The following is a 12,656-nucleotide window of genomic DNA, read 5'->3' on the forward strand; positions in this document are numbered from 1 at the left end:
ATGGGAGACTTATTAGGAGAGGGTCTAGATTATGTTTTGGGGTCCACTTGGTCCAGCTGACTAAGGGAGACCACTGTTTGTGCTTCAGACTGAGGGAAGCACCCCAAGTTCTTGCAGTGGGTCGAGTACCTCAAGAACTACGAGGCCTGTATTTCCCAGGGGAAAGATCAGTCCAGATCCTGGGTGGTGGTGGCATTACCCCTTGGGGGTGTGCTCCAGGAAGAGGACCAGCCAGAAATGAGGTACCCCCAGGGAGGCACTCAGAGCCTAAAGGTGGTTGAGTTCAGTGAGGTGAGTGGCTCAGAGCAGGACCACCACATACTAGCCTGCTACACTACACACATTCACAATACAGCCCCAAGGACTGTGCTGGTTCTATCCCCTGGCCCTGACTGGTCTATTTTTACCACCCCAACCCCCATCCCAACTCTCTCCTGCACTCTGATGGAGCAACCACCCCCAGACTCACCAATCTCCCTGGACTTGACAGGCCCTCTGTACTTCTCCCTGCAGACCGACCAGTCCCCACCAGCTCCTTCTTCTCTGAGTTACTTACCTTAGAGGCTGCCTATACTGCTTTTGGCAGCTTGAATGCCCATACATGCTGCTCATAGTTTAGGTTTAGGTAGCTTAAAGTAAGTTGCCCAAACCAAAACCATGTCCCACAAATGCGTGTTTGCATGTATAGAGACAGACGCACACACTTTCCCTCCATTGAAAAAATATCTATTGTCTTTTTTTTTTTTTTGCTATCTCTAGTGGGGTCCATAAAGTCCAAATATTATCAATATGATATAAGGCCCCATTATGAAGCTGTCTTCACTGCTGACATCAACAAGGATATTTAATGAGTGTTTCAGGACTGGCCTACATTATCTAACCTTTTGTGTAAGAGAAACTAAATGAGGGATACAAAAATGAGCCTGCTGTCTTTTATCCCTTTGGACTTTCATCACTGAATGTCCAATAGTTATACTACTGTACAAAATGAGTTCTTATCTGAATCCAACTGTCACAGTGCACATATTTATGATTCTTCAAGAATGAAGACAGGCACTGGAAAAACTGCAAGTGACATCGAATACAACAAAACATTTGTTAGGCAACAAAGGCTGCTATTAACATACTTTTCTATTATTCTAGTATTATCTCTGAAACTGACTCCTAAAGGAGGTTTTGATTCAGCAAAATATTTATATTATTAACTTCAATGGAACTTGTTTATGTTATTTTTGGAATTAAACAAGAATGTCCCTCAATGCTTTGCTAAATCACAGCTTGGATGCAGATTAAAATGTAAAGCATTTGTCTTGCCTGGCCTGTTGTCCATTGGATTTGCCTTAGCTACTTAGGGATAGCTTTCCTACCACGAAAATGGCCACCAACAGCCACTATGTTCTATTAAATAAAACTATTTTCCCATTTGTGGAGATCTGAATGATCATTCCTACGTAGTAATTAGTTTGATTTTGTTTGTTTTAATAATCTGAATTAAAATAATATAGTTATATATGCAAGAAGCAAGGATTTTTGTAGGTGATTTCTTTTATTGGACTAGCTGCATCATTGGATAGACTTAGTTGAGCTTTCTGATGCAGTGGCATCCTTTTTCAGGTGTACTGAATTGTCTGACTCCATCCCAACCATACAGTTATTCCAATGAAAGGCATATCACTCACAGAAATCCTTGCCTCTTGCTACAACATCCATCCAACACTATATTTTAATACAATACTTTGACTTGGGTGTAGACATTTTTCTGAGTTTTTTTTTTAAACAAATTCTAAGTATAAAGAGTCTCTATTTTTAAATCCTTCTTTTCATGTACATTAAAAGAGCTGTTAGCTGATTAGATGGCATATTTCTAAACTCTAATTTTACATTCCCACTGAAATGATCATTAATATTTAAGTAACATTTTTACCACTGACAGGAAATAGATTCAATATTTTAGTTTCTTTGCAAAGTATTGTAGAATACTAAAATGTCTGTCATCTGTGTGTCATGAATCACTTATAACTACAAAAAGAATAACAGGAAGTGTGTTACACCTGACTATTACTCGTCTCCTACATACTCATTGACTGGTGTGCTAAGATATTTTGTAGTCGTGTTAAGCCTAGTTGCTTAATTTGTCCATTTCACAAAATTAATAGACTGCAAGTTGCATTACTGCCATCTATCCACCTGTTCACTATCAAATGGATTAAAATTATGTATCTATTTGCTTCCATACCATCTTGTTTTTCTTATTAGGCTTTCTGTATTGACAGGATATTATAGTTTCTCAATATTAATATATCAGATATGTTTTTGTTTGTTTGTTTTCCTTTTTTAACTAGAACTTTGGGTAACTCTTAATAATACATTTCCAAGACGTCTTCTTGGGAGAGTGAGCTCAATTAGACGAATTATGAAAATGCTGTCTTTGATTGGTGGGGGCCTATTCTGATGCTATTAACTTATGGTCCAGTTCCAGTTAGCTGAATATTAATTAGTTACTACCAAGAAAAACCACAGACTCATGAACTATTCTACAACTGTACTATATTAAACAAACTGAGAAGATACAAAACAACAACAGGTAAGTATGAAAAGTGATTCATACTATAAAATACAGTGGCAATTACAGGACTATGTACACAAGTTGAGAAAGAAACGGTTTAAGGACCAAAGAGGAGCTCTGACTTCTGTCTTGTGACACTGTTGCCAGTTGTAATGGGCATGAATTATCTTATAGCTTCCCAGGTTTTTCGTTGTATCTGTGTTGGTCTAAGGACATAGGCAGGCAAGGCTCTTTGTTTAGATGTGATATCTTTTATTCGACCAACTGAGTAGTTGGAAAAAAGTTTTTTGTAAGCTTTCAGGTGCAGTCACCATGCCCAAAAGCTTGGGAAATTTTTTTTTTCCTACTACTTTGTTGGTCTAATAAAAGATATCACATCTACCCAAAGAACCTTGCCTGCTTATAGTATACCAACACTCTGAACTCAGGGTCCTTCTGAGTTCAGCAGCAAAATACCTCACTCCCACTGGGACTTTCCTCTGCCTTGAGGCTCAGTCCTTAAACAAGGGAGGGGTGATACTTTACCATTAAATGCTAAAAGGCCGTTTCTTGATTTGCCAGTATGACTCACATGAGGGGTCACTGTTAGGGACCGCACCTCTGACAACTGCTGCTGTCTCAGTCAAATGCAACACAGTCAAATTTCAACAACTTGCAACAACAACAAGCAAGTAAAGTAGGACCAAACACATTAAACACAAAAAGTTTGCATTCCCTGCAAGGACACCCTGTCACACACCAGCAGCAACACAGAAACACACAGACTAACGTAGCTCTTCAGCCTGTTTAACTCTTTCAGTCACGCCACTCATGACAGTCTTCCACTCATCCAATCATTCAGGCCAAAGAGCTGCCAGTCTTGTGCCAGTCATACTACTGACCAGTGGGTTCCAAACTATGACCCTTGTTGCAGGGTTCTGTATGCATGCTAATGAGTTTTATTGTAGGCTAACTTAGTTTGCAAGTAAATTAAAAGGGCAGCAGATAATAGCAGTGGGAACCCAATCCTGTTCATGATGCAACAGACTGTGGGAAAGCAGATAGAAAGACAAGACTCCTTCTTTGACAATGTAAGGGTAAGTTTTTTTTCTCTCCAAGAAGAATTAAAAACTGTGTAAAGGGGGGAAAAAAAGCTCTTGTTATTACATGATTGTATTGTCTGGTTCTGGCAGCACACTCATGTTGCCTTGTGTGCCTGGTGTGCTACAGAACAAAGTAGCATCTCCTTTGTTAGTAAAAAGACTGCTTTGTTGCTGCACATACAAGAAAGGAAAAAAGTTGCTGCCCTTGTGCTCTCCTTTTCCAAATTACTCATACAATTTAAACTAAACACTAATGGCTTCATTATGTGCTAAATCTGTTATGCTCAGTGGCAATGTTATGAATATAATTTACATGTAGATCTACTGGCTTCTAGTCACCTTTTCTGACAACAGGATCTCTTCTGCTATGCAGTGACCTCACAGGTTACAGCAGAAAAGCACAAGGAATAAGGGAAATCCTGTTTGTAATCCTGCTGAGTCACTGACCCTGTGTGACAAACTATTAAATTGACATTGCTCACCCAAGCAAGAAAATTGGGTAAGAAACAGTGAAAAATGGATTCAAGGCCTGGACTTATACTTTATTTACCAAGAAAATCTAAGAAAAAAAGGCATAAAATGGTAGTATATAGCTAGGTATAGACATTCAAAAACTCCAAGGTGGAATTAATCTAAGGGGTCAGAAACCCTCAGCATGGATGCCAGAACCCCCCAGCATGGATGCCAGAACCTGGCTTGTAAAGGCATTTTGCTATGCATGCATCCCTCTGGTAGACAGCAGGGAAGAGGGTAGGACTACACTATCACAACAAGGATCAGGCACCTCACAGCTCCTCCTCCATGGTCCTGGAGGTGCACTTGCACCTCCAGGCACATGCCTCGGCTCCATAGGCCTCGGTACAGCTGCTTGAAGCCTCCTGGCCACCTGCTGAAAGCAGCACCAGCTCCTTGGTAGGTGGCAGGGTCCTGCTCAGAGCCCAGGCCAGCCATGGCAGACACCAAGGTCTGCAGAGCCTGGGCCTGGCTCATTGCTGGTGGCAGGAGCACATGAGCCTCTGGGTGGGGAAGGCTGGGGCTGTGCTGCCACAACAAGGCCTATTGCAGCTCCCCTGCCATCTGCCCCTGGTATGCTAACATCTTACAAGTCAAAGTTTGGATGTTTTTGTCACTCCTCCCAAAAACATTGCTCCCCCCGATGTCTAATTGATTTTCTGTAAGTGGTATAGTTTAGATTGGTAGTAAACTGAACACACATTCACCCTTTGGTGGCAGGGTGTGGGATGGGGGGCAAATCTTAGACTGGTTTCTGCCATTTTTAAACCAGCCCATGTGTGCTAAACTTTTGTTCTGTTACAGGTATAGACCAGTTTTGTGCACCAGACTTCTGTTCTGGGTCTAAACCAGTTTCCAATCACTTATACTGGTAAAAGTGGAATGTCTGTAACTGAACTATGAAATCTCCTTGTACCAGTACAGGGGAGGATATACTTACTGAATAACCTCTTCTAGCACAACAGTGTAAAGAAAAACAGCTATGATTTTACTGTAGGTCTTGAGATTTTTACAATGATAAGTACTTTGTTAATACTTGAAATAGACAGCCATTGTGAAGGAGGGTTTAGCTGTTTTAATGTGCTGATCCAAAGACAGACCAGTCAAATATAAAATGCAGGTGAATCTTACAATCTCAGGTTATAATTTCCTCCTAGTTAGTCTTTTAATTTAACTGTCTGGCATATTTGGGGCAGATAATTTTGGATAATAAGCTTCTAGGCTCTAGGTCAGGGGTTCCCAATGTTTATGTGCCCAAGGGCACATTCAAATTTAAAAGAAAAAGCAGGGGGCACCAATATGAATATTAAAGTTTTGAATTTAGATCAATTCAATCATCTCATCCATTTCTTAAAATTTAATTAGATCTGCAACTTCAAAATGCAGCTTCCCTTTACTTTGTATTCTTTTGAAGTTTTATCCATGGTGCCCGGGGCACTGCGTTGGGAACCACTGCTCTAGGTCATTAGTTCAGAACAGAATGAGTCAATATATGTTTTCAGAATAGTTTTATTGGTGTGATCAAATGCCTGATAGCAACTTTGATAATTTTTGATCGTTTGTGTGAATGATTTGGTTGTATGAATGATGGAATGACACAGAAGAAACCTCATAAATGGAAACTATTGGGATTCTCAGAGAGAGGCCAAAAACTTTCTGGTGAGGTCAATAAACTACTTGCGTGTGCTTCAGAAGAGATAGTGAAGGGAAAATAGCTCTGCTGTTACAGGAGATCTACTTGTAGTATGTTGCCTTATTGGGATAAGAGTTACTCCAAAAGGAAAAACAGGACAAGATTAGGGCATTGACAAGATCATGTGTCAACATTTGTTTTTATTGCACCTGTCACTTGAGTTGTACCTGTGAAAATAATTCTAGTACTTGCATGTGTGCTAGTGCCTGGATTTCTCCCTACCTTAACACCTCATATAAATTTCTGATCATCTCTTAAGACCCTGCCTATACTAGAAGACTTCAGTTTTCAGAAGTTCTGGTGGCAGAAAACAGCTGCTACCTGAAGCTGCCAGGGGCAGTGGCATAGTATAGAAGCTCCATGCCTGGGACAGCTGCAATACACAGGGAAGCACCCACTGCTTCCATGTCAGTTTTAGCAGGGTGTCACAACCCTGGCAGCAGTGGATACTTTTGTACACCCCTACAAAAGTGCCCAGGGCAGCTGCCCCAGTCACCTGCTTAGTTATACTACTACCAGACACAGACTCATGACTTCTGGCACTTTTCCATAATTCTGTTCCATCAGCTGTACTTGCAGGGTACTACATGGATTCTGGCAAAGTATACTTGTTAAAGAGGCCAGAAAGGCCAGCAGAGGGTGTGGACAGGTTCCTGTAGGTTTTTGGATAGTGGAAGAAAACGTCTTTTAGTCTGTGAGTTAGTGTTATTCTGTTTCCACAAGGCAGTATGATGGGGGAAAATAGGCATGTCTACATGAGACGCTTTGCTGCATAGTAGATGAATCTCTTGTGAAGTAAGGTGTCACCATGTAACTGTGCACAACAGATACTATACAGTAAATTAGGCTAATATGCAGTTTTCTACTGCTTGTAAAATACAGGTAATAAATGAACTGTGCATAAGCTACTGTGCATTACCACTCATGCAGACAGCTGAAAGGGAGCAAATTGCTCCCAGTCAGCCCAGACAGCAGGGGACACAGGAACTGTTCCCTTCCAGCAGCTGTTTCCCAGCCCTGTGCCCCAGATCAGCAAATCTACACAGGACTTGGAAAATGTCCCTTACCTCACAACTGTTTCCCAGCCCTACGCCCCACACTGAAAGATCCAGGGCATTGGGCTGGGAAGCAGCTATTAGGGAGGGGATACTTTTCTAGCCCCATCCCCTGTGTGGCAAAAGGCCACCTCTGTTTCTCCCCAAAAACTCTGCTTTGTGACAATTTGGTTAGGATGGGCCCAGAAGAGGATACACACCTTACCCTATCTCTTTAGGTAACCTGAGCTGGATACATTCCTGAGGGAAGGGGGAAACCTGTTCCCTCTGCCTACGTGACTAGCAACACATACCTGGGTGAGCGGCTTGGACTCCCTGGGGAGCTAGGAACTGCCAGTCTGCCCAGCAACTAGTGATGCATTTCAGATTGGTTGGCTGACAGCCAACAGATGCTGGCCTCCATTGGACCAGGTAAATGAGGTCATAAGGCCTATATAAGTTAAGGACTGCTCAGCAGGAAGGGACAACAGACATGAGGAACAGTCAGAGAGAGAGAGAGAAGAGCTGAACCATCTGAAACTCGTGCTTTCTCAAAACTCATGATCAAGGAACTGCCTGCCTCCAGAAGGAATCTCCACCTACCTCTGGATGATACTTGTGAGTAAGCTACCTGAGATCTAACTAGATATATAGCTTGCAGTAACTCAGATGTGTGATCAAAGGCTACCCAGCCATGCCAGTTTGCTTTATGGGATTTCTCTGATATTGCTCTACCCTGTACCCTATTGCAACCCTACCCCTGTAACCAATCAAGTTCTCCTTTGTACCTAGTGTGGGAGACTTATTGGGTGTGGGTCTAGATTATGCCTGTCTTGGGGTCCCCTTGGTTCTGCTGACTAAGGGAGACCACTACTTGTGCTTCCGACTGAGAGAAGCACCCCCAAGTGCTTGAAGTGAGTCAAGTACCCTCAAGGGCTACTAGGTCTGTGTTTCCCAGGTCGCACAAAGCCAGAAAAAGCCCATCCCTGGGTGGTGGCAGTTTTTACCCCAGGCTAGCAGGTGTGCTCCAGGAAGGGGGTTGGCCAGACATGAGACACCCCCAAGGAGGCACTCAGAGCCTAGAAGGTGGTTGGGTGCAGTGAGGTGGGTGGCTAAATGCAGGAGCACCCCCTACTGGCCCGCCACATGCTGATTTGATGATCTGGGGCATGGGCTTGGAAATAGCTGCTCCAGAGGTGGGACAGTTCCACCTACCCCCCAGGTCTGACCCCAGCACCCCCTGGAGGTCTTCCTGGCTGCTGTAGTGGGGCAGAGCAGGGTAGGAATAACCCTACACTGAATTGCTCCCACCAGAAGCAATTTTGCTCCTGACAGGCACACATGTAGATGGGCTCCCAGGGAAAGCTTACTGTGCAGTACTTTACTGTGCAGTAAGCTTACAGCACATTAACAGCATGTGTAGACATGCCCACTATGTAGTATATATCAGGCTTAACTGTCTACTACCAGTCTACTTGGATATTAGAACTTCTAGCACCTTTAATATTCACATCAGTACAAAATTCTACAGTGCAATTTAAATTTGGTAGTATAGAAGGTAGCATAAATACGTATCTGTATAACTAATACAAGAAGCACTGGACAGCTTGCTTTGTTTGCTGTTACATTTAACTTCAATCTTTTTTTTTAAATTATCTGAATCAATCACAAAATCACCAGCTTCATATACTAAAGTAGTGATTCTCAACTGGGGTGCCATGCAATCCCTTAAGAGTGACACAGGGTGCTGTACAATATTAGCTCAGTCGGGGATACAAACTACCAGTATGAGGCACAAGAGAAACCCAGAGGTTTCAAATAGGAATCCATAGTGTCAAATACATGTTGACCTGTTGTAGCCTTTCTGAGTTCTTTGGAACTGAAGGATGCTATTTTTCTGTAGTCAAGAAATGAGTGAAATCAATTTTTTAATGTAGGGCAGAGAAATTATGGAGGAGTTCCTCGAGTCTCTATAGGAGTTTGAGAACCACTGTACTAAAGTACAGTACAGATCAGGAACCTCGCAAAATAATTTAGGCACAGTTTATTGCAGAACATATGACATCCAGTCTATATTTCCGCCACGCATGGGGCTTTATAGACCCTCCTTATTTCCCATTGCTAAAAATGTGTTTTTAAAAGAAATATTGTAGCTGCTACAATTGGCCAGTGGGAAAGCCTGTAAAAAATGGATGTGTATGCACACTGTCAGGCATATTGCTGATGCACTGCAGAAAGAAAGAGTTTAGGCATTTTTCAACAGGCACAAATAGGGGTATGTATTCCAGTTAGCACTGGAATAATGAGCTGGCCACAATGCTAACAAATCAAGCTAAGGTAGCATTAGAGAACAGTGGAAGATGGAATTTACATGCTGATTAAATGACAGTACTTCACCCTTCTTGCCCTTGTTTTATATTCATTCCCATCTATCACTTGAAAGCTTTTCCATTAACAGCTACAAAATCCTCTTCAGTGATGAGACTGATTATACAGAAGAGAAGTTAACATTTAATCACCTGCAAATAATTCAGCTAAGCATGTCTGTGCTATGATGGACAGATGTGACAAGGTGTGCAGTCCTCCAAACCCCGGGACTCCAGAAGACATATGAAAATCTATAGTAAAATTCAAAAGTGGCCCAAATTCTATTACACAGATAACACACCCATTCCACTCTGGAATCAAAAAGGGACAAGAACAGGGGCTAAGAACAAACCAGGCTCTTTGCTGCTTTTAGTCTTTAGATTTCCCTGGAAAAACATAACAAGCAGGGATTAGAAAAAAGTTGCATTTAAGGCATCTTTGTACCAGGTAAATTTTGAGCTGCTACAAGAGCCAAACCAGAATTTACTTTGTTTGTATTTTCAATCATATTCACAGCAGAGATTTTATTTATATATATATATACACACATATATACTTATGTGTGAAAGTACACACACTCACATTTTTCTCTTCTGTTCCATGTTTTGCCATTTTACATTTGGTAATTAGTTTATATTCCTTGATAGCGTGTTTTCATCCTTTCTTGAATGTTTAAATACTATCTTTGGGTTACCATTTTTTCATCTGGTTTTCATCAACTCCTTTTGTTCTTGTTTGGCCTTTTGTTTTTCCCTTGTTACTTTCATTATTGAATAGGCATTTTACTCAGTTAATTGGTGTGGGCTTGAAATCCTCTTGTCTCTCATGTCTGACAATCTCATCAGAAGTCTATTTCTAAGCCAGTTTTGGCTTTGGATGCCCAGTCCTCAGTGAAATATCCTGACCTTCCATAATATGAAGGATTTCTTTTCTCTTTTCTCTCTCTCTGTCTTCATAGTGCTCAGCATGCCAAGCACTACGGTTTTGTCTTTTATGTAGGTTGACTATAAGGTACTCTGGGACATCTGGGGGACTGGCCCCACATCCCTCTCTCGCAAGTCAGCAGCACCCGGTGGGGCATTGTGGTGTACCAGGTGGCCAGGCAGGCATGCTTGCCTGCCTGCCTGCTCATGTGCCTGGTATGTTGTGCCACCCTGCCTCCCTGCTGGACTGTGCCCCATGCCCCCGTGTTTCTGGGACACTTTTTAATTCTCACCAGCCAGCTGGGACTGGCCTCTGAAATCCGGGACTGTCCTAGCTCAAATGAGACATACAGTCACCCTACTTACATATCGGAGTCATTGATATATATGGTGCCAGAAGATGCCACAGCATTTATTACACTAGGGCTCCTGCATAGGCTGTTATTTCATCTGAATTCCCTACTGCAAATGCAACCTAAGTATTACACACTTTAAAATCAGCCACTGTTAGCTGAAAAAATGGCAGAGGATAAGATTTGAAATGAGAAAGAGAATCTGTTTCTTCGTAATGACGCCATATAATTTTCTAACTCTTTGGCTTTCTGTTTCAGCATTTTTGGTGTTAATGCTTTGTAGTAATACTGATGAGACAGCAGCAGAACTATGCGTGATGGAGGCAAGGCTGTGTGTGAATGGGAGATGTACAGTGCCTCTTAATCAAGCACAGCTGAGAAGTATGTTTCTCCTTGTGTATGCTCTATTGCTTTTTTATCTTTTTATTTCCTTTGTGGCTGCTGGGTGTAATATGCCCCCTGCTCTGATTCCTAATTGCTGTGAAATGACTGAGTGGGAGGCAGTTGGTGGGGGGTTGATATTGCTTCTGTGCGAATTCTTTGTGAACCTGACTCAGCATTTGGCTGATAGTGTGGCATGCTGCCAAGCCACTGAGTCATCAGTACGCTTTCTTTCACTTTGAGCCCCAGGCTCCATCAGTGATTGATGGTTCTGTAGTTTGACTGAAAACCTTCTTGCTCTTCACAGGTGCTAAGTCATCATAACATTCCCATCCCTCTCTAGTTCTTCCCATTGGCAGTGTTATGACTCATAGGCCAGTGCAAATCACTTCAAGTGGCAGCTCAGATGACGCACAGTAAATCCAAGCTGTAATTAGGTCACAGGTGGGAAATTCAGTTTGGTCTCTCTCACCCTAATGAGCATTTGTCTCTGCCTGTAAAAAAGGCAGACAATTTGGGATCCTTGGGTTACTTCTGATTAAGGGACTGGAGTAGGAGGTGCCTAGTAGCAGTAGGAATGTTCATTTTCAGTGATGCAAATAAGCTCACACTTCATCCTCTTAAATGATGCCTGCAGGCTGCCAGCACAGTCATTCCTTCACTTTTGTGAGCACCAAATTTAAACTAAGACTCATATTAAATAAAGGCAGTGGTGTTCATTGAAAAGAAGGGCTCCCCTCTTCCTACTTGGGCACCGTGATATAGAAATGTGACCCCATGAATGATCTAGCAGAGAAGCCAGCCTTCTTTGGAGCTCTGTGAATAGGTCTGGTGCTGTTACAGGTGCTTATGTTGGCAGACTGCTGATGAGCTTCTTTAGCAGGAGACAACTGACACTTTCAGGAGAAGAACGTACAGGCGAGAGTTGGTAAAGTAGCCAGACAAATAATTCCCATCGTCTTATTTGTTTGGATATTTCTGCTCTTTTTTCTACGTTTGTAGTTTTTCCTCAAACAGGTCTTGATTTTTATGAACACATTCATTGTTCTCATTGTTACTAGATGTGCTTATTTCATGACCAATTTCTAGCCTTTGGCTTGTCCATGAACTCCTTATCCAAGTATTTATGAAAGTAGCTGTTGTCATCATTTTATTACCGGAGTTGCTTGACATGCATCTAAATAACAAAACTGCCTCTATTGTCTGTATGGTTGATCTAAGCTTTACAAAGAAGGAATTATTGGGGAGGTAAGAGGACTTTGCAGATGGAAAGAGGGAATATTTTGAAGTGAATGTAGCATTTCAAAAGAGAACAAACCAGGCAAGAGGGAAGCAGGTCCAAGGGTTTTTTAAAACTTTTTCTTTTAACATTTCCCATCTTTTTCACACAAACAGCATTGTGTAATTTAGATGAATTTGGACCTGTACAACTGCGTGAATAACTGATTTTTCATTTTGGTGTCCAAATTTAAAGTCATAAGAGGAAAAAAAAAAAGGGTATAAAAAAATTCCATTTTAACTTGTATTTTTAAACATTTAAAATGAAATAAATTGGCAAATGACTCTTCATTTCAAAAGGAAAATTCAGTATATCATATCAAAAGGCTTATTATTTTTGTATTACTTTTGATCTGGATAGGTTACAGGAGTGGGCTGACATAAACAGGATGCGTTTCAATACTGACAAGTGCAGGGTGCTGCACTTAGGCAGTAGAAACCAGCAGCACACTTATAAGATGGGGAA

Source organism: Crocodylus porosus, unplaced genomic scaffold, assembly GCF_001723895.1.
Source record: "Crocodylus porosus isolate Cpor-Errol unplaced genomic scaffold, CroPor_comp1, whole genome shotgun sequence".
Lineage (NCBI taxonomy): Eukaryota > Metazoa > Chordata > Crocodylia > Crocodylidae > Crocodylus > Crocodylus porosus.